We start from the raw sequence: 22,569 nt of genomic DNA, 5'->3' as shown, positions 1-22,569 counted from the left end.
ACAAGCGGCGGCTGTACCGTACTGTATTCGCAAAGTAACGTGAACATAAATTCTGCATAAAATTGTGACTCAAGTCGACTAGAGTCATTACAACTCTGAACAATGCCTATTCTTAACATAGACATTGACAAAGTGGGAGACTAAACACGATGGAGCTTGGTAGCTCAGTTGGTAGAGCACTGGAACAGCAATCCAGAGGTCCCAGGATCTATTCCCTCTTCCTTTCAATTTGTGGATGGTTGTATTTCCCTGTACAGGCCACAGATTATAGCATTGACTGGTCGCCCTGGATGCAGGCCTGCCCTGGTTCACTTCGTCTCCCATATCACCAAGAGCACAAGCCTTCTCATATGCGGAGCAGTGCTGATTGTAAGTTATTGCTACAGTCGCAGGTTTCGTGTGATTTGATGGAAGCTTATCCTTATGAAACATTATGATCATCAAACAAGATTTGTCCAGGTTTTTGGCTTTTTGCAGCGCTAACGTTGGTCTTTTTCTAGACCTGGATACAATTTATTGAGAGCAAATGCATTCAAATTTCCTTCCTGATTGGTTTCCGTCTAGATTGGTGGGTTGGGTAAGATCAAGACCAACACAATCACCAAGGAGCTCTCCAAACCCTGGATGCTGGATGAGGAAGCAGCCTGGAGACCACGGAGAAGTTTCCTTGGAAGATCAGCAAGGAAGAAGTCACCACGCTCAAAGAGAAGGTAAAATCTCCCCCTTGCGCTCAAGCACCCCCCCCCCCCTCCACAGTGAAAACTATAAATGTTATGTTTATTTTTGTGTAAGTTGGTCAGTAGTGCAGAATGATTCACATGTTAACTAATGCATGCAAAATAGAGAAAAAAGTAAATGTTTAACGACTATCATCCCACCCTATATTTTTAGGCTATAGAAATGTCAAACCCCCCAAAACAGATTTTTACCTACCCTAGCACACAGTTGGGTTTTTTTTTATATGTAATAGAAAACACCACACTTTTTGTTCTTGGATGGCCTTATTATTTTAATATATGTTTCAGTGTCCAATTCATTTCATGGAGCCTTTCAGAGATCTCTCAGGTTATTCTGGATGGCTGCATGTCTAAGGAAACACATGCTTTATGTCAAAGGGAAATAATGCTCTGCATAATTTTTATTTGTGACCCCCCCCCACCACCTCCGCCCCCACCTCCCACCACCCCCCAGGCTTGACCCTACTCATCCCTCACCTCATCTCCTTGAAATCCAACTGGGAGAAATGCAAGCTGCGCGTCTTTGCCACCACGGGCAAGAAGAAGCAAATGGACAGGGAGAAGATGAACATGGCCAACATGCTCAGCAAGTTCCGCATCAACTGCTCGGACGTGGAGGTCATCCCGGACCTGAACAAGAAGCCCAAGTAGTAGAGCCTGAGACGGTTCAAGGAGCTGTCCAAACCCTGGATGCTGGATGAGGAAGCAGGGGAGACCACGGAGAAGTTTCCTTGGAAGATCAGCAAGGAGAAAGTCACTACGCTCAACGAGAAGGTAGAATCTCCTCCTTGAACCCAAGCACCCCCCCCCTTCCACAGAGAAAACTATAAACGAGGGCCATTTGGGCGCCATCGTGGCTTATAAATGCTGGTTCCAAATACACGATAACCAGCATGAGTGAACCAGTGAAGTGTCCCTCATTCCGGTTTCTGCTTGTTTTTACTATAAAGCGCCCTCTTTAGTCCATGCATGGAGACAATACACTTAAAGCTTTCCCAGTATCCACTTTACGCTAAGTCCCTGGTTTGTGTGATTTTAAGTCCAGTCTTGCAACATCTGTTAATTGGGTCCAACCTTTGACATTCTGGAGGCTGATTTTCAATAATGAGATTGATCACTTTCAATCCATTTTTCGTACAACTCTCAGTTCATTTGATTTGCCAAGTGCATGGAACTCGACTTTAGTAAACATCAATAAATCACGCCATTTTTTCGCCTGAAATCTTTTTTTTTCTTTCAGACCAACAGACAGATGCGGATCCGTGAATTGCTTCGCCAACATTCCCAGGAGGCTCAGCTCATTGTCATGTAAGTACAAACTGGCGATAATGGCCACTATCGGACAATTAACCTATCACGGTGGAATTGCGTCAACGCAGCTTGTAAAATATTGTCTAAACATGATATACAAATGGACGCAGAACGCCAAAATCTGAGATAAACAAAAGTTAACGTACAAAATTCCATGAGCCGTTTCGCGGATACCGCCATCTTTGAAATGGGGGGGGGGGGGGCATTACATTGAAAAGTCATCCCATCATTCTCAGCTACAGTTGCATGATGAGACGTATTTTCATTGTAATGCCCCCCCCCCCCCCCGAAAAAAAAATTCAAACATGGCGGTATCAGCGAAAAGGCTCATAGAGTTGTCTAAGGGGCGTGGTTAACTCGCAAACGGCGGTAGGTCAATGGGTGGCGCTTTTCATGGCGGCACAATTGCTGACGTTCACACGAAATACCAAAAATTCTTTAAAAGCCGCTGGCGAAACAAGAAACTTTTTAAACAAAACTAAGGACACTTGTGTAAAAACTAAAAGTTACTTGTGTAAAAAGGGCACTCTTTACAGAATACTGGGGGGGGGAGGGGTGTTAACTGCTGGTGCAAAAAATGGGGGTGGGGTGAGCAATAGATCTAATGGTGCTTGTGACCCAGTCTGACTGAGCTACTGTGGTCACCTGATCAAAAGTGGTGATCTGATTGGCCAATGTGCACTGTTGATTGACATGCAGGAAGGGTCCATTATAACTTTTCTTTGATTTCTTGCAGGAGTCTACCTATTCCCAGGAAGCGTACTTGTTCAGCTTACATGTACATGTGCCGGCTGGAGACATTATCCAAGGATATGCTGTCAGCAGGGATGCCAAATAAAAGTCAATACAAAGAAATTCACTTGAAATGATAAAGTGACAAAGGACAATTCCAACCAGTTGAAAGACCCTCCTCACTTGAATGAAATTTGTGCTTTGTTTTGATTGATTTCGTTAAGATTGTTTCATTACCATCCAACGGGCTCACACTTTCACTGATGTTTTCAAAGTGAGTTTCTTGAATGCAATCAAGTAATACTGATTAAGAACAATACCAGTCTTCAAATAATTTGGAGTCTGTTAATCAAGAAACACTTGTCGCACTTTTACGGGCTTTAAAAACAACAGCCAACTCCACTTTTTTCATTACTGTGGGCACGTTTCTGTTTCAACTGAAATTAAATAAAATCATGGGTTTTTTCATAACGAAGCCAAGCGAAAAAAAGAGAGTATTTATCAACAATGGTGGTGCTTTTGGTAATCCTCAGAATGAGGTTTTATGCATACTGTTTTCATAGCCAGTCAATTGTTACTTTTACATAATGCTCACATATTATAATAACGTTTAAAATAATGCAATCATTTCATAAAATCGAGTGTGTTCTAATTGCTTTGTAAAGCATTAGAATATTTCAAACAATTGTTAATCCAAATGCCAAGCTTAAAGTCTATAAGAAAATCAGATTCAATCACCCGAGACTTTTTCCTGACATGAAATAAAAATTGATACATGCATGGGATTGATTTAATTGACTTCATCTGTGCTGGGCATACAGGGAACATAAGGCAAAGAAAATAACAAGTTACAGTAAATGCCCTAAAATTATCCAGGTAGGTAGTAGCAAAATATTTTGTTTGTTTTTCTGTATGTCTTTTATACTTTGTTTGCTTTAGGATACAGTTATTGTGTTTAATTAATCTGTTTTAAATACCCAATACTACAAATTAGTTGCATTTGTTTTCAGGGAAAAAAACACGTTATTTTATATGTTGACCAAATGTGGCAATAAAAAAAAATGGCGGTCAGAAACATGGCCTAAAAAATCCAGGTTGGTCGAGATAACACCATAACACAATTTTTTTTAGTTGTTAACATTTCTGGATACATGGTGGCACTGCTTTGTTGCAAACATTTTGTTTCTAAAAAAAAAAAGATGACCCAGCTTGCTTTAAAAATAATTTCCATCAAAATACTTCTCGATAGGCCAACAATGGGTACAAAAAATTGTCAAAAAACTTAACGCATACTTTTCACTATATCTCAATACTCATGCATATAAAGCTAAATATTTTGTTTTGCAGAAAGAAAAAAAAATGGCAAATCCATTGTTGTATACAGATTGGCGCATGCGCAATGCAAAAACATTAATAACTAGAAATGTGTTTGTGGACAAACACTGAGCTGTTTCGACCGTTTTATTAATGACTGCCGTAAAGGAGTTTCATCCAGGTCGAATGAACATGTACATGCGTATTCTTTACAAAAAAGGGTCCATCCTATGTAAAAACAAAAACCCAACATTTTTTATGACGTCATGATGACGGCACACATTTTAAAAAAAATTCTGTAACTATCTACGACATAACAAAATTTTTTGCAAAAAAGAATTTCGAATTAAGCACGTTCCATTGGTGAGATATGAGTAAAAGGTCCAAAAATTGAATAATTCATATAAAATCACATGATGACGTCATCGTGACGTCACTGCAATTTTTGTCTATAACACTTCCTGGAATATCTGCATACCGAGATTGAACCCAATCGGACCTCAGGTTCTCTAGATATAGTGACTTAAACTATGCAGATTTAGGATAATGTCAAGTGACACGTGATGACGTCATGATGCCGTCATGATTTGACCTGAATCTTCAGATGGTGGTCTAAGTGTGTGCCAGGTTTGAAGTCGATCGGACCGTATTTTATACATTTTTTGCAAAATTTGAAGAAAATATTAAAATTTGAAAAATGCATAAAAAATCAGATGATGACGTCATGATGATGTCACTTCAGATTTTGAATGCTGTTATCTATACCTACCTACCCACCAAGTTTCATAAAGATCGGACATACCCTTATATGTGAATCAAAAAATCACGTTTTTGATGACGTCATGATGACGTCACACATTTAACGAAATTCTGTACATCTATCTATGACCTAACAAACCTGTTACAAAAAGAATTTCGAATTTACAACATTCCGTTTATGAGATACGAGTAAAAGGTCCAAAAATTGATTAATTTATATAAAATCACACGATGACGTCATCATGACGTCACTGCAATTTTCGTCTATAACATGTCCCGGAATGCTTGTATACCAAGTTTGAACCAAATCGAACTTCCCGTTCTGTAGATATAGGGCCTTGAAGTATGCTCTTTGAGAATGACGTCACGTGACACGTGATGACGTCAGCATGACGAAAAGTTTCGGCATACATCTTCAGATGGTGGTCTAAGTGTGTGCCAGGTTTGAAGTCGATCGGATTTGAAAAAAGTCCAAAAGTGCGTTGTAGAACGAAAACACGTGTTATCCTATGGGAAAAAAAGTGGAAGAAAAAAAAAGAGAAACTAGAAATGTGTTTGTGGACAAACACTGAGCTGTTTCGACCGTTTTATTAATGACTGCCGTAAAGGAGTTTCATCCAGGTCGAATGAACATGTACATGCGTATTCTATACAAAAAGTGTCCATCCTATGTAAAATTATAATATTTTTCATGACGTCAGGATGACGGCACACATTTTAAAAACTTTTCTGTAACTATCTACGACCTAACAAACTTTTTTGCAAACATTTTTTTTCGAATTAACCACGTTCCATTGGTGAGATATGAGTAAAAGGTCCAAAAATTGAATAATTCCTATGAAATCACATGATGACGTCATCGTGACGTCACTGCAATTTTTGTCTATAACACTTCCTGGAATATCTGCATACCGAGATTGAACCCAATCGGACCTCAGGTTCTCTAGATATAGTGACTTAAACTATGCAGATTTAGGATGATGTCAAGTGACACGTGATGACGTCATGATGCCGTCATGATTCGACCTGAATCTTCAGATGGTGCTCCAAGTGTGTGCCAGGTTTGAAGTCGATCGGACCGTATTTTATACATTTTTGGCAAAATTTGATTAAATATTAAAATTTGAAAAATTTATAAAAAATCAGATGATGACGTCATGATGATGTCACTTCAGATTTTGAATGCTGTTATCTATACCTACCTACCCACCAAGTTTCATAACGATCGGACATACCCTTATATGTGAATCAAAAAATCACGTTTTTGATGACGTCATGATGACGTCACACATTTTACGAAATTTTGTGCATCTATCTATGACCTAACAAACCTGTTACAAAAAGAATTTCGAATTTACCACATTCCGTTCATGAGATATGAGTAAAAGGTCCAAAAATTGAATAATTTATATAAAATCACACGATGACGTCATCATGACGTCACTGCAATTTTCGTCTATAACACGTCCCGGAACACTTGCATACCAAGTTTGAACCAAATCGGACTTCCGGTTCTGTAGATATAGGGCCTTAAAGTATGCTCCTTAAGGATGACGTCACGTGACACGTGATGACGTCATGATGACGAAAAGTTTCGGCATACATCTTCAGATGTTGGTCTAAGTGTGTGCCAGGTTTGAAGTCGATCGGATTTGAAAAAAAGTCCAAAAGTGCCTTGTAGAACGAAAACACGTGTTATCCTATGGGAAAAAAAGTGGAAGAAAAAAAAAAAAAAGAGAAAAAAAAAAAATAACAAAAACAAGAGCTGTTTCGGTGTGTACACCGAAACAGCTAAAAAAAAAATAACAAAAACAAGAGCTGTTTCGGTGTGTACACCGAAACAGCTAATAATATTTTGTGACATTGTCATTGAACATTATTTGTTTTATGTCATTAGTTATTGTTTCGGCAACAATGGAAAGCGATTAAAAAATCGGCAACACAATGCTCGTGTATCTTTGTATGTTGTGATTGTTTTGTTTATTCGGGGTAAAGGAGGAAGCCACTGAATGAGGTGTAGTGATTGGAACCACTATCCGCCCTACCGTACATTGTGAGATACATCGTATCTCCACGCTGCAGAACCACCACCGCGCTCCCAGACACCTGCTCATACTGACTTGAATCACTGCTTTGGCCAGAGACAACCACGTCGCCGTTCTTCCGGAGATAAACCCACAGCCAGCTGCTGGAAGATTCTTTGCACACAGAAAACATGAACACGTAGGTGCCCGGCACACCACACGTGAACGTGGCGGTCTCGAGATCGAAGCTGGTACCCGGCAGAAGCGTCTCGGTCGCTTGGAAGGGCAAACGGGTGTCGTAACTCGTAGAGGTATCAGAGTCGCTCGTCCTCACCACGGTGAATGCTACCCGCTGGTTGGAGGAGTCTAGTGCCTCCCCTGGCTCACCCTTTTGACCTTTGACACCAGTTTCCCCCGTTGGCCCTACAACACCTGGGACTCCTCTTGGACCAATTTTTCCGGGCTGGCCTATGCCTTCGTCCCCTTGAGGCCCAGCTGCTCCACGCTCACCCATAGGTCCAATCGATCCAATATCACCCTTTTGACCTGGCTCGCCCTTTGAACCTGGTTGACCTAAGGACCCAGGCAGACCTGGTATGCCGGGAATTGCAGCCGGCCCCTGGCAGCACATCGGACACGCCTGAGACGCAGGACCATCACGGTCCGAGGCAACCGGCCCAGTAACGGAAGCTCGGAGGTTGACGGAGTTACCCAGAAGGAGGGCGATTGAAAGAACGGTTGCCAAGAAGATCTTCATTCTGTACAGAATAACAACGATTAAACTGAAACAAATCAGGTGAGATTTTTTTTCAATAAAATAGTTTTTAAAAACGGGAAGAGTAGAGAGAAATATTGAGGTTTGATGAACAGGAGAACTAATCTAAAATTCATGACAATCCGCCGTCAGATTTGAAGAAAAAAAAAACCCAAAAAAATTGAGATTGGAGGAATCATTGTTCGAAGAATGTTTTCTTTGTTATATAACAGTGGCGTATGAGGGATCAAGGGGCTAACATTTATGAAAAGCCTAGTTTATCAAACCGGTTGTCATGGCAACCCATCGAATCGATTTTTTTTTATTTCGCCCGCCAATAAGAGTTAAGAAAGGTCACCAAAATGCATTCCGATAGGGCGAAGCGTTCCGGAGCTGTAGTATTTTTTTTGGGGGGGGGGGACGGATTACATCTTGCCCCTTCCCCGGTCCTGATAGAATCATTAATTTAACCTCACCACACCCACCTCGATGGTTCGTTCTTGAAGATCAGGTCCAAGAAGAGATCACAAGGAATTCAGTGTAGGCTGAAAAAACATACAAACGAAGACTGGTTAAGTTTACACTTTAGTCAGGAATACTATTTTATTATCAATTAAGATAAATTAGTGAGATTTTTTTCTCATTTGGATACATTGCCACCCCAAAACAGGAAAAATTTCTCACCAAGTTATTACGGTCAAGTACTTAAAATAATAAGTTTTCTCGGCCGAATTCGTCAAGAAAAACAACCTGTTTAATGTCGCATTGTTCAATTTCTCTCGAATTGACTGATTCTTGTAATTAGCTTTCAAAAGTAACACAGTTCAATGATATTTGGAAGTTGCATTAACAAGGTATTGTATTATAGTGATACAACAGAGTATAAAATGACATGGCTTTTGACAAGTTTGGATTAAGGAATGTACAGCTATTTCAAAGATTGGAATGCCTGGGAAGGGAATATGAAAAAAGCAGAACAGAACTGTATCAATGTAAAGTGTTAAAGTGATAGAAGGAAATACATTTAGAACACTCGCCGATATAATACTACGTCAAAATACAGATTTTTATGTAAGGACAATTAAGTGACCAATTTGTTAATTGTTGTAAACACTCAGTGGAAATAAAAAAAAAATCGTATAGGCCTAGGCCCTAATTTTTTTGTAGCCAATACAATTGGCGAATTGCAAATTAAATAGACTCCTTATTCCATTGCACTTTCGTTGAAAATGAATACTTCCTCTTACAGATTCGCCTATACTCGGTGCAAGATCGAAAACCAACAAAAGAAATGGATTTTCTTTTGCACGACAAAGTTGCCTACACGCTTTGGTGGGTGTAAATATTTATAAAAAAATATCAAATGCGTTAACTGCGACCTTTTTTCAATATAATGAACATTCTCTCTTATTGGACGAACAAGTTGCGAAATTGGACGCAAAAACCTATATGTTATGATTCCCGAAGTTGATAAACAATCACAAACGAATTACAACGTGATCAACGATCAAGAAGGTCAACGGTTGCGAACACAATTCCGATTTAAAAAAATAAATAAAAGAAGACAAATTCCAAAGAATCTGATTACACAGCAACTAAGTATTGGTGTGATCAATATTTGTACCCCCCCCTCCCAAAAAAAAAATTGTGTTCTGGATCCGCCCTTGACAGGGAACAGAAGGGACGAATAATGTGCACAGACATCAACGCTGTACATGATTGCTACAAATGAATCAAACTAGATAAAGCAATTTGAACTTGAATAAAACTGTGTGCATCATCACGATCCGGTCCGTTTGTATTTGCGCCCTCTATATTCATGACTCGTTCATCCTGCTATGATTGAATATAACTTGATGATCAAACCGGAATAGCGCACTGTGAACTCTAGCGAAATGACACAGTTTAACAACAAAGTTCAAAGGGTACTGAGTATCCACATAAATGATAACACAAAATAAGACAGGCATGTTTGAGTTGTCCGGATTTCCTGATAAACGTTCTTCCGTGACCAACTTCCCATAACTCTTCATCCTGAATTAGTTTGCGTGATTTCATGTTTAAAAATTAAAATGATAAATTAAACAGGAAAAAACGAGGCAGAAAAGAAGGGGGTGGTTGATCATACAATGTACCTATATACTGTTTAGGTTAAAGAGTCGAACATTCGCAAGATTGTTTTCTTTAAACCAAAATGTTAACGCAGTAATTTACCTGAACTATTACAAGTGCGTGAATTATTTTGAATAAGTGCGAATCCCGATCAATTTCAACTATTCTGAATCACAGCAGGGAACTTGATGTAATGAGCTCTTTAAAAGAAATGCTCCCAAAATTTGATTCAAAACCAGTAGAGTCTAAACAGCTTTGTTTTTGACACTGAATTATTTCGTGTTTGTATAGTGTTAAATCAGACAAGATATATCGTCTTAAAAAACTGGAGACGTTTTCGAAATAGTGTGCCGGTGGGCAGACTATTAACGTGTGTTAGCAACGAAATTCAGTGACAAGAACCAAAAAAATAATCCCTTTAATTTATTTGTTTTGGTCAAATGTATAGCATCAATTAAGCTAAAAGTTCAAAAGTTAGTTGTGCTGCATCATACTTAAGATTGTGAGCAATTGATCAAATGCTCCTCTAACTGGTTCAAGGTTGCTTGAACTTGTAGTTATAGGAATCACAATGAGCATACAGTTTCTGCATTTTTGTGGGGGAAATCAATCTCATACAAGGGAAGTAGGGGCGCAAACACTACAGCTGGACTACCGCAGTCAAGTTACAGTCGTTCAATAAAGATTTATTTTCCGGATAGGAAATCAGCGCACCGGTTTGGCTCTAGTAAGCCACCATCTGTTTGTCAACTGAAACTTGTCTCACAAAATATTTCAGATTTGTGAAAATCTGTACCAACCAAAAATCAATATGGCTGTTTGTCCAAATATCCAACAGAATCTCAGCGGCATGCTGAGTGGAACCCTACATGCAAATACATGAGTGAATTCATCCGAGAGCTTTTGCTTCAATCTCTTCAGGCGATCAGAAAGCCTGAAAAATGTGTACAAACATCAACTCTATACATGATTTCTACAAATTCACCCAGTTAAATAAAGCAATTTGAACTTGTATAAAACTGTGTGCATCATCGATCACGATCCGGTCCGTTTGTATTTGCGCCCTCTATATTCATGACTCGTTCATCCTGCTGAATGTGACTTGATGATCAAAGCGCACTGTGAACTCTAGCGAAATGACAAAGTTGAAAGGGTACTGCTTGAGCAATAACACACAATAAGACAGGCATGTTTTTGATGTCCGGATTTCCTGATAAACGGTCTTCCGTGACCAACTTCCCCATAACTGATGACCCTGAATTAGTTTCAGTGATTGCCGGGAAACAATGTGAGTACATTGCACCAGAGTTTCCGTGTTTTAAAATTAAATTAATAACATTAAAATGGCAAAATGAGGAAGAATTTAAGGGGTGGTTGATCATACTGATTTTATGGGTGAGGTTATTTACAAAGGTTGGATGGAGCTTTCGCAATATGTCTTCTTTTAACCAAAGAAAGACACTTTTTTAAAGTATTAAAAAGTGCGTTAATTTGTTTAAGCATTAATCACAATCAGTTGAAACTATTCTGAAATCAGCAGGGATTTTGATGTTTTAAACTCTTCAAAATACTGCAACAGATATGACTAAAAAAAAGTCCTACCTGATAGCCTTTGTTTTGACAATACAACTTTCCGTGACTGTACAGTGTGCTATCCATTATAGTGACAAGGTTTCAACTTTATCAAAAACTAAACCAGTCAGTATGTGAACAATAATTTAGTTTGAAGCGTGCCAAATGAAAGTAGAGGCGGAAATAATGTCAGACAGGAATTCCTCATTCCGAACAACAAAACCCTGATATATTTGGGTGATCGGGTACTACCCGATCATTGTTTGGAAATGTTAAGAAATTTCTTTCTTTCTTTCTTTCTTTCTTGTTTTTTTTCCCGACAATAATTATCTGCGACTTTTCTTCTGAACAGTACAGACTTCAAACCTTTAACAAACATCAACACTGACTCAGAGGTATACCTTTTTATACTCTGAAGTCGTAATGACGTCATCAGGTATTTAATTACAAGCAATTTCACTGCAAAACCTCATAAACAAAATGAACAATCATGTTCACACTTTGAAATCTGATTGACTATAGATTGATAAACATTTTTGATATTCGAAGGTAAAGTCGTCTGACCTTTCCTTCCGGGGTTACTGGTAGGTCAAATTTAGGTGAATTTAAAATGCGAAAAGAAGTTGCAGAAAGACGAAACCTGATATGAACATGAACCTTAGTGTGAAGATGTGGATATTTTAGTGACGTCGTCATGACGTCATCATACATCAAATTACAAGCATTTCAGGTCAAAATTTGACAAAATAGTTTGACAGGCGCGGATCCAGAGGGTGGGGAGGGGGCCGACCCCCCCCCCCCCAGCCCCCGCTGTGAAACATGCACACAAAATATTACCCGTTCGCCTATCACAACAATTTGACATATATTTTTTTAGGAGCCTGACCCTCCCCTTGCAAAAATTCCAGGATCCGCCCCTGTTTGAGCAATATCTTTTGTCCTAATAAACCTGAGTGTTTTGTGAAGTGGCAGATTGTGCCTTGGGCGATGGGCTACAGGACTACAGGGTCATCATCTTTGGGTGGAATTTTTGTTCCAAAAAGGTCATTGGATTATACCGCAAAAATTGAACAGACAATGAAAGATGATGAAATAAGCTGTAATTTGATGGGTGTCTCAAACACCTTGGAGAGTTGTGAGTATTTGTCCTGATCTTTACAAGTGGGGGTATTTATCACTGAGGTCCATGGCAGTTTATTTGCTGGTCTGCAGCCGTAGATATTCTTTGAATTACCATAAACGTCTTTCCGACAATTCAGCATTGTGACGTCATCGAACGAATTTGAAACTGAATCGCATGTTGATTCAAAGACCACGAACAAAAAGGCTACGGTTCAAAAAGGTGTGTTCCAGGCGCAGTTCTATAAGATTTATTTAGAAGGGATTATTGAATGAAAACCATCATGGTTAGGAGGATATTGTTTTTTGAAGGGATAATTGAGAAGACTAATCATCATGGCTTAGAGGATATTTTTAGAAGGGATAATTGAGAAGACTAACCATCATGGCGAGGAGGATATTGTTTTAGAAGGGATAGTTGAGGAGACAAACCATCATGGCCAGGAGGATTTTTAGAGGGGATTATTAAAATAAAAACAATCATTGCTTGGAGGATATTTTTGTAGAAGAGATTATTGAACACACAATCGATCTCGGCTTGGAAGATATTGTTTTGAGAAGGGATAATTTAGGAGACTTATCATCACGGCTAGGAGGATATTTTTTAGAAGGGATTATTGAAATAAAAACCATCATGGTTAGAGGATATTTTTTTAGACGAGATTATTGTACAGACAAACCATCAAGGCTTGGAAGATATTTTTAGAAGGGATAACTGAGGAGACAAACCATCATGGCTAGGAGGATATTTTTTAGAAGAGATTATTGAACACACAATCCATCACGGCTTGGAAGATTTTTTTTTGAGAAGGGATAATTGAGGAGACTACTCATCATGGCTAGGAGCATATTTTTATTTAGAAGGGCTTATTGAAATAAAAACCATCACGGCTAGGAGGATATTTTTCAGACGAGATTATTGAACAGACTAACCATCACTGCTTGGAAATTAATTTTTAGATGTGATAATTGAGGAGACTAACCATAATTGCTTGGAGGATAATTTCTAGAAGGGATAATTGCGGAGACTCACACTCATGACAAGGAGTTATCTTTTTAGAAGGGCTTGTTGAACATTATTATTAAGGGAATAAATGTGTGCTTCGGAGGTTTTTATCACTCTGTTTAAGACCACTTAGAGTCTGGGTGCTGATAATTACCCGAGCCGGAGGCGAGGGTAATTATCAGCACCCAGACTCTAAGTGGTCTTAAACAGAGTGATAAATACCGACGGAGCACATATTTATTCCCATTCATGAATACCTTTTCGGTAAGAAAAAATCATAGAATTCGTTCAAAACATCCCGATTTTGTTCAACAAATTCACTTTATGCTTTTTGAAACATCCCTCTTGCAAAATAATGGAGTGTTCAGCTGGCGAGTAAGATGTAAACAACCCTTTTATGGAGATTGACGCGCGCGTATCATGTTCTGCGCGATGTCGCGCAGAACGCACCTGGCGCGTTGCGTTTTGAATTTAGAACTTTAAATTCTGACTCCCTGGTAGTGTTGCGCATGCCTACGTGGGGATAGTGAACGTTCAACCAATGAAACGATAAGAGGCACTGGATTTTTAGGAGTCCACATTTTATTGTGACACTGGAAAAGTGTTTAAGACCAGCTAGCCATGTCTTTATCATCCGTTTAAGACCGGCCACGTGACGGGCTCTCGACCAATAGGAATGCGTAAAATGTCTTAGGTATTTATGAATATTGATTATATGAACAGACAAACCATCATGGCTTGGATGTTATCTTTTAGATGTGATAATTGAGGAGAATAATCAACACGGCAAGGAGGTTTTTTTAAAGGGATAATTAAAAACACTAATCATCATGACTTGGAGGATATTTTTTAAGGGGATAATTGAGAAGACTAATCACCACGGCTAGGAGGATATTTTAGAAGAGAAAATTGAGGAGACTAAACATCATGGCTAGGAGGATCTTTTGGAAGGGATTATTGAAATAAAAACCATTATGGCTTGGAGGATATTGTTTTAGAAGGGATAATTGAGGAGACTAACCATCATGGCTTGGAGCATATTTGTTAAGAAGGGATAATTGAGGAAACTAACTATTATGAATGGGAGGATTTTTTTTTTAGAAGAATTATTGAACGCACAAACCATCACGGCTTGGAAGCTATTTTTTTTTTTTAGAATTGATAATAAGTTAGGATAGTAATCATCATGGCTTGGAGGAATTCTTTTTAGACGAGATTATTGAACAGACAAAGCATCACGGCTTGGAAGATATTTTTTAGATGAGATCATTGAGGAGACTAACCATCATGGCTTGGAGGATATTTGTTTAGAAGGGATAATTGAGAAGACTAACCATCATGGCCAGGATTATTTTATTCGTAGAGGTAATTGAATGACGTTTTCTGGTTTCTAATTTTGACCAAAAAGATTCAATGCATAGAAAAAAAGGAACAGTCTCCTACCAAATCACTGCTCTATTCTGATGCTTGAATGAAGACAATTTTAACAGACACTCACCTAAGCACAGTTCTTGAATTCTCTCGCAGAAGCACTCTTCAACACTTGAGCGGATTGCTGGCTGAAAAAAATACCAACAAAAATATGAGTCATTAAAAACCCTCTAGGAGATAACTTGGAGTCTGGTGGGGAGGCATAGCTGAATTCCACAAGTACAATACGGCCAAAAAAATGTCTGTACAGTGAAAATGTAATTTGGGTTGACTATTTATCTCAAATGCGTTCTCCAAAAATCAAATCTATCCATGAATTCTACAAAATGCATCCAGCTATTGAACTTGTATAAAACTGTGTGCATCATCATGATCCAGTGCGTTTGTATTTGCGCCCTCTAGTCTATTCTGACCAGTGACACTTTTATCCTGCAATGCTTAAAAGTAACTTGATGAAACCGGAATGGCGCACTGTGAACTATAGCAAAATGCCAGTTGAACAACAGAGTTCAAAGGCACTGAGAATATCCACAAATAATAACACATATAAGACCGGCATTTTGAGATGTCCGGATACCTGTATACGTTCTTCCGTGACCAACTTCCGCATAACTTTTCATTCTGATTGAGTTTGAGTGATATCCGGAAATAATATGAGTACATTGCACTAGGATTTCATGTTTGGAAATTTAAACGATAAAGTCAATAGGAAAAAAAGGAGGCAAATATAAGAGTGTGCTTGATCGTGCCAAAAATATTGGCCAGGTTATAAAGAGTCCAGGTTTTGAGAGACTTTTTTTGGAAACCGAAAATGTGAAACACCGATTTGTAGTTCCTCTGAAATATTATTTTGAATGATCAATACATCTTTACTGTTCTGAATCACAGCAGGGAACTTGATGTTTTATACTTGCGAAAAACTGCGGTCAGAAAACAGTCCAACCTAACAGTCGAACCTAAATAAAAAAAGCCCATAAATGTGACTTCGTAGTGTATTATCCATATCGACAAGAATCCAAATGATTTTTGTTCAAGAAGTAAAGAAACCAGTAAGTATTTGGACAATTTGTTTTTGAGAGTGCACAATGGAAGTAGTAGCGGAAATATTGCCAGACAGGAATTCCTCATTTTTATTGCCTTGAAATTTGAACTCGCAAAACCGTGGTCTGCATCCGCACCAACTGTTTACATTATAAGAGCTGAAATAAAATAGCTCGATAATTTACAAAAGTGTTTGAAATTAACTCTTTCAGACGGGCTTAGTGAATGTTATGCACAAACAAAGTCCGTCTGAACAAGTTAATTTCAAACACATTTGTAAATTATCGCAATACTTTATCAACTCCAAAGTGGTCGTTGGGAAAAGGCACAACTTCTGGATCGGAATTAGCGCGCTGGTTTTGCTGTTAGCAGACGTGTATCAGAGTCATAGTGAAATGAAAAAGAACAATTTGTTCATAAAAATCTTGGGTTTTTTTTTCAGTCCTCAAGCTACCACATTTTCACAAGCACACAAAGACGGGAAAATATCAAGCCTACCACCGCGCTCGATGTTTGGAGAATCATTGAATCAGCAACATTCAACAAAATCTGAATCCCGCATTGATTCAAACACATTGTGCAAAAACAACAAATTTCTTCAGAGGAAAAATGATTGTTTCAAACACTCACCGAGCAAAATCTTGTTCTTGCAGTCAGTTCTCTCTCTGGTTGTCGTCCGAAGGTGACCTGTGGTTGATGTGAAGGGTGGACGGCCCCACATTTTCTTAAATAGTGCCATCGATTTCCTGAGCAGTGACTAAAAACTCGGACCTGGATTGTGATTGCATGGCTCCTGTGCGCTGTCAATCACACATCACCGACTCGCTTCATATTAATGATATGAAAGCAATGTTAATGTCGTTGAGGCTATATAGTCACCATAAAAACTAGTCACCGAGATTGAAATGGCCGCTTCTTATTGGTGGATATTGTATGGATGTCGGTGACACATCCAAATATGGAATTTATGATTGACACACACAATCTGTCAGTCACAGACCACTCACTTGTGGTCACCGACTTGTCGTCACCAACTTGTCACCGACAAACTGTGATTGGTGGATAGACAAGTGACGTATACACCGGCCGTGATTCATTCAATGTACAGTTGGCGCTTCAGTCTATTAAATTGTGTGGATATATTCGGGATTATGAGGAATTAAATCGTACTCAAGCCAGCGGAGAAACTTGGGTTTAACTTGGGGTAGGGCACCTGAGGTGCGTGTTTTTTTTTCAAAGGCTGCACTAAATGCAAAATAAACGTATTATTACAGCTTACAGTGAATGTTTTAATTCAGGTTTTCAAAATGGGGCGGGGGAGGGCTGGGGCCGGCTTCCACAGGGGGTGGGGTAAATGCCCCGTGTCCCCGTAGTTATGCCCCTGAGGTAGGCTTTGCTCATTGATTGGGACTTTGAGGAAATAAAATACAGTTGAATAAACTTCCATGAACTTTACGCATCATATACGGCCCGTGTATAATCGTGGCCTTCTAAATGTGGAAAAGGTTTTTACACTTGAATATCTCCCAGTTCGAATAATCATTTCCAGAAATGTTAGAATGTTTGACCGGTGATGATGGACCTAAAAAGCAAACGTTCACTACCTAAAGTAATGACACAGTTCCAATAAAGCATGTTAAGTGATTTAAACGAGAAAGGCTTGTATGGAACGACCAGACTTCCTACATTTGCTAGTTTGTGGCCTCCGCATAAAGCGCACGATTCACCCTGAACTAGCCCTGGTGATATCCGGACAAATCATACCAGAGTTTGCCATTCTGTATTGCGAACCACCTCGATTTATAATAATCTCTGAAGCAATGACGTAGCGACGATGGGGGTGGGGTGGGATAGTTGAACGATCACAGCCCCCCCCCCTTCCCCCTCCCCTCCCCCATACCAGTGGGACCATACCATACAAGTAAATGACAAAGCCACTTGTCTGATTAGGGGCCTTACATGGCCTTGTTCCGAAGCCGGGCACGAAGCCTATGTTTACAAAACGACCGAAAGTCATCGAGGTCATGAGACATACCGGCGTTTCTCAAACTCCGGCTTCGTTCCGTAAACCGGTTTCGGGCATGCGGCTTGGCAATAGAGCTGGATCCGGTATTAGAATGAAGCTAGGATTTGGAAAACCTCGCTTGTAGCTCACTCGACGTGTGTCAAGTCGCCTCGCTGTTTCGTCCCTCGGTTAACTGCCGGCGCTTGTCAGGATGACCTTGTGGAAAGGCTACAGTTAGGCCTCTTGACCAGCAGAGGCAATCTCTTGTTCATATTTGCGGAGCCACCAACTTGGAAAGTTTGAAAAGCTGGGGTGGAGGGGGTTGGGCTTAGACGCTACCTGTCTATTGAGGGCACTGTTCCAAAATGCATGTATACATACCCGCGTACTATAGCTATAGTGGTAGATAGTGGTAATGACTTGAAATAAAAGACATTCTTATTAAAAATAACACTCAAAATATTTTTGATTTTATTTCTAGAAGATAACATGCTTTATACTTGGTGCACATAATCATGGTCTCAAGACGTATCTGCGTCGTTTGGAATGCATTGCGTAACCAATGTGTCTATGTCGTTCAGAAAATTGCACAACGAACAATGTCCAGCTTTCGTTTCAGGTAGATTGCGAAATCAGAAATCGTTGCTTTTCGTTTGATAAAACTGCGCAAGAAAAGAAGGGGAAACAAAATAATTCCTTACCATATAAGGTTATATGTGGTTGATATTTAAAGGGAATATACATCATTTGCTTTTGCTGTAATTTTCAGAAATGGATGGAATTGGCTGGTCGGAAATATATAGCAAATATAGTTACACTGACTTTTTTGAGGTTTTGGGTTCGAAAATGCTATAAAAACCAAGAAAAACAATCATTTTCCTGTAGTCTGGTTCCCTGACTCCATTTAAGAAGAAACAGAGCAGTTTACATATATTGGGGAATTGTAAGATCAGGGAACCAGTCTAGCTGGCTTGTACCCGTTCATAGGTGTGTAATCGATTGCAAACAAGTGCGATGGTCAACTGGGGCCAGTATTTGAAAAAAAGCCAGTTTTTTCCAACGCTGATCGGCCGATTAGCGTTGGAAATTGATACAAAAATACCACTTTTCTTGAAAATGACAGTATACCAGGTGCCATGATTTTACAGGATGCTTTACACTGTCATTCACTAACAGTCCAGCAAGGTATTTCAAAATGATTTGGTAGTTTTATATTTTGATATTTGCAAATGTTGTATTTTCCCTTTAAAAAACAAAATGGGTCGATGAATGTTGATCGAAGCTTCTCCTACTTTCCAAGGAATGTTTGCATAATTGTTTTGGAGAAAAGTTTTTGTTGTTTGCCAAATTGAATTAAAAATATGAGGCTAAGGCCAAAAAAAAAAGTCTCCGGTTTCTGGTATGCGCGCGTCGCCGTAGCCATGCGCGTCGGCAAAATGAAAAAGTTTTTTTTTTTTATGAAACATGATGTCTCAAAACCGCCAAACTCACTGGTTTGACTTGAATCCTGCTGCTGCACAATTTTAACGTGTTTTTAGATTGGGTTATGGTCGAGAATAAGCTTTATGTGGCCTCTCTGGACTCCCATATATTTGCACTAAGTTTACTCGGGCACCATTTGCAGTCATCAGCCGACATTTGAACCAAAAAAATCAGGTAAAAAAAAAAAAAAAGCCGCGCCGCCGCACCACTTTTTGGGCAAGCTCCATACCAGAAACCGGAGACTTTTTTTTGGCCTAACCTCTTGTATTTTTTTATTGAGGAAAAAACAAAAAATCTAAATTGCCTCAAAGTTGTTGGAAAACTTGCAAAGGGATCCCGGAATACATTCTAAGTTAATGCAACAGATATTTCTTCAGTTATCTTGTGGAAACCGAGTGTGAAAGTTGACTCAAAATTGCCCGTTATTTTTTGCGTTAAACACATCTACATTTTGTGGATGGAAATTTGTGTCCTGGACGAAAAGATAATCTTGATCAAAATCTGTAGCAAAATCGCTACATCAGTGGAAAAAAAAATTCAGTGTGTGTGGAAGCATTGAGCGTCTGGCCGTACTACAGAGCTTGCGATAGTACTGTACGGCCAGACGCAGTCGGGCTAGACTTTGACTTCAGTTTGCATGGACAGTCCCTAATTTTCGGGCTAGGTTCAACTAAGAAAACACGCCCAGCAAATAGCAACTCACTGTGGCTTTATTTATGTAATACAAGTGCCTTTCTGTCTGTATCCTGTGGTTTTTAATAGAAATTGATGACGTGCATGCCATGAGCAGCCAGTGATGCAAGACACAGAGTCAGAGGAATGCAGCATATGATGCAATTGATGGCAGTACAGATAGCAGGTTGATCTCCAATGGGCAGCAGACATGGAAAGAATGTTGCAACCTGACGCCACTTCAGCGGTACAAAGTCTATGGTGAGTCAAGAAAATTGAAGTATTTCCTAACATTGAAATTGGGAATGTTTCTTAGTCCTAGATTCATGTCTTATCATCATTTTTTCAATGACTGTCCTTCATTGAGATGATATATGAAGAAAACGGCAGTGTCAGGTCGCAAAATTGTTTTCGCAGGTTTATGCTTGTCCGAAAATTTGGGACTCTCATCAATACTGTGTTTTGCATGTTTCAGAGCACTCCATGCCAGGTCCCAGTAGTGTGGGTTTATTATAGGACTGCAGGGTATGTTGGCGACACAGATTTTATATTTCGGTTCCAAAAAGTTGATCAAATGAGTGGGTGCGTTCCGGGCTTTCAGGAAGCTTTTGAGGAAAAAAATAGGTACGCTGTCTTGAATGGGATTTGAACCAAATAGCTGACGCCTATTATTGCAACTCTTATTAGCAACTTGAGCATCATGCTTGTTGAAGTTGTTGGGGCTGTTTATGAAGCTCGATGGAGGTATTTTTACTAAAAACCTGGAATATATGTTACTGTCCCTGTGGAAAACTTAGTCTGAATAATGCAAAGATGTCAGTGAGTTGTTTTTTTTTCAAAACGAAGATTCACATTGCAAGATTAAAAGGTCAGTATTAAAAACAATTTCAGAATTTTTTTTTTATGATGTATTTAATCATCAGGATTCATTTGATGACTGAGCCTCCATAGCAGCAGATCACTGACAGAACAGCAGCAGCGCTACAAGGGGTCTCAGCTGTCCGATACAGCAGAGAGGAAGACAAGCTAAGACAAAGAACAACGAGAATGACACATGATGAGTATCTACAGTTGAGTAACAAGATGCTTAGTGCAAGTATAGGAACAGTAGTTGATTCAGCTGGGATCCATGGAGGACATGCTGTGAATGTTTCATCATGGCAACTCAGTCTCAGACAAGATTGTTCCAGGTGCTGATGCGTTACATTATGTTCAGCGAGGATGTTACTAGTCCTTATCATTGGTTTTTAAAACTGTATGCATGCAGTACTGACATGCGTGAAATGTTTTGGTTAAAAGGAATGTACAACATTTGCCTTTGCTGCATTTTTTTCAAAAATAAATCGATTTGGAGGATTAGGCCCTAGTATGTTATGGCAAATATTGTTCAAATGACTGGCTTCACGTTTTGGGCTTGTATATGCTGGCAAACCGAGAAAACCAATCATGTACTTGAAGTCTGGTTGCCTGAACCAGTCTTAAGATGAAGCAGAGCAATTTGTAGACTTTAGGGAATTGTAAGGTCAGAGAATCAGTCTAGAAGGCTTGAACCCTTTCACCAGTGTGTAATCAATTGCAACGATAACGCGAAATAACTAAATATGAAAAATTAGGAACTGTTTTTATAGCCATTTTTTCCACTGCTGGTTGGCTAACCAGTGTTGGAAAAATACAATTTTTCTTGAAAATGTCAGCACACCAGGAGCCATGATTTTACAGGATGCTAAGCTTTTGTGTCATTCCCTAACAATCAAGTGAAGTACTTCGTGTAAATTTGACCATGTCGTTTTTTTTATGCTTGCAAATGTTATATCTACCCTTAACATATGTTTCATTTTTGCAATAAAATGCTCTTCAACTATTTCAATAATAACACAGTCAGTGACAACTATGTGTTAAGTTTCATATACGTGTAAAGTTTTAAACGCTGAAAGAATTAAAATGAAAATCATTTTCAGAAAAAAAATTCCAAACTTGTCTCTTCTATAGTTTTCAATTTCTTGATCCCATCATGGATGGAGGATTAAATAATATTTTTTTTTTTTTTAAAAGAGAGAAGAATATAACATACAATTTTAGTGTTTATTTTTTTGATGTATTTGATTCTGAAAACAAAACTTCATTTTTTTTTAAATGATAAGTTCACCAAATTTATTTTTGGGGAAAGAAAAAAAGAAGAAAATTAAGTAATAATATAATCATGGTGGGATTCGAACCCGAGTCGCCAGATTGGGAGTCTTACGCCGGTCCAGCAGACCATTAACGCGCTCAAATGCACTATTAGTTCTTTTTAATTATAACTGTAAGATAGACTTATCGCGGCTTTTCACGTACAGGTACATGCCCATGCACGCTTAGACGTAAAACACAGTCTGACGATGTAAATCACTCGTTTGGTTTTGGGTGTAGCTGTTCAAGTTGATCTAAATTTATTTGGAAAAGGATAAAGGGTGTCAACTGAACTGAAATCCAGAAATTCCATGGAATAAAACTCGACA

General features: G+C 39.0%; 1 long non-coding RNA gene across 1 annotated transcript; it reads left to right on the top strand.

The window, feature by feature from the left end:
- The first annotated feature begins 7,628 nt into the window (after window positions 1–7,628).
- On the top strand, window positions 7,629–22,044 carry LOC119737431. The gene is made up of 3 exons (XR_005272378.1): window positions 7,629–7,673; window positions 20,162–20,332; window positions 20,995–22,044. It is a non-coding gene; the product is annotated as an uncharacterized LOC119737431 (long non-coding RNA).
- The last annotated feature ends 525 nt before the right edge of the window (window positions 22,045–22,569 follow it).

The sequence above is a fragment of the Patiria miniata genome, unplaced genomic scaffold (genome assembly GCF_015706575.1).
Source record: "Patiria miniata isolate m_02_andy unplaced genomic scaffold, ASM1570657v1 HiC_scaffold_10, whole genome shotgun sequence".
NCBI lineage: Eukaryota > Metazoa > Echinodermata > Asteroidea > Valvatida > Asterinidae > Patiria > Patiria miniata.
This window is presented reverse-complemented; position numbering and strand designations above follow the sequence as displayed.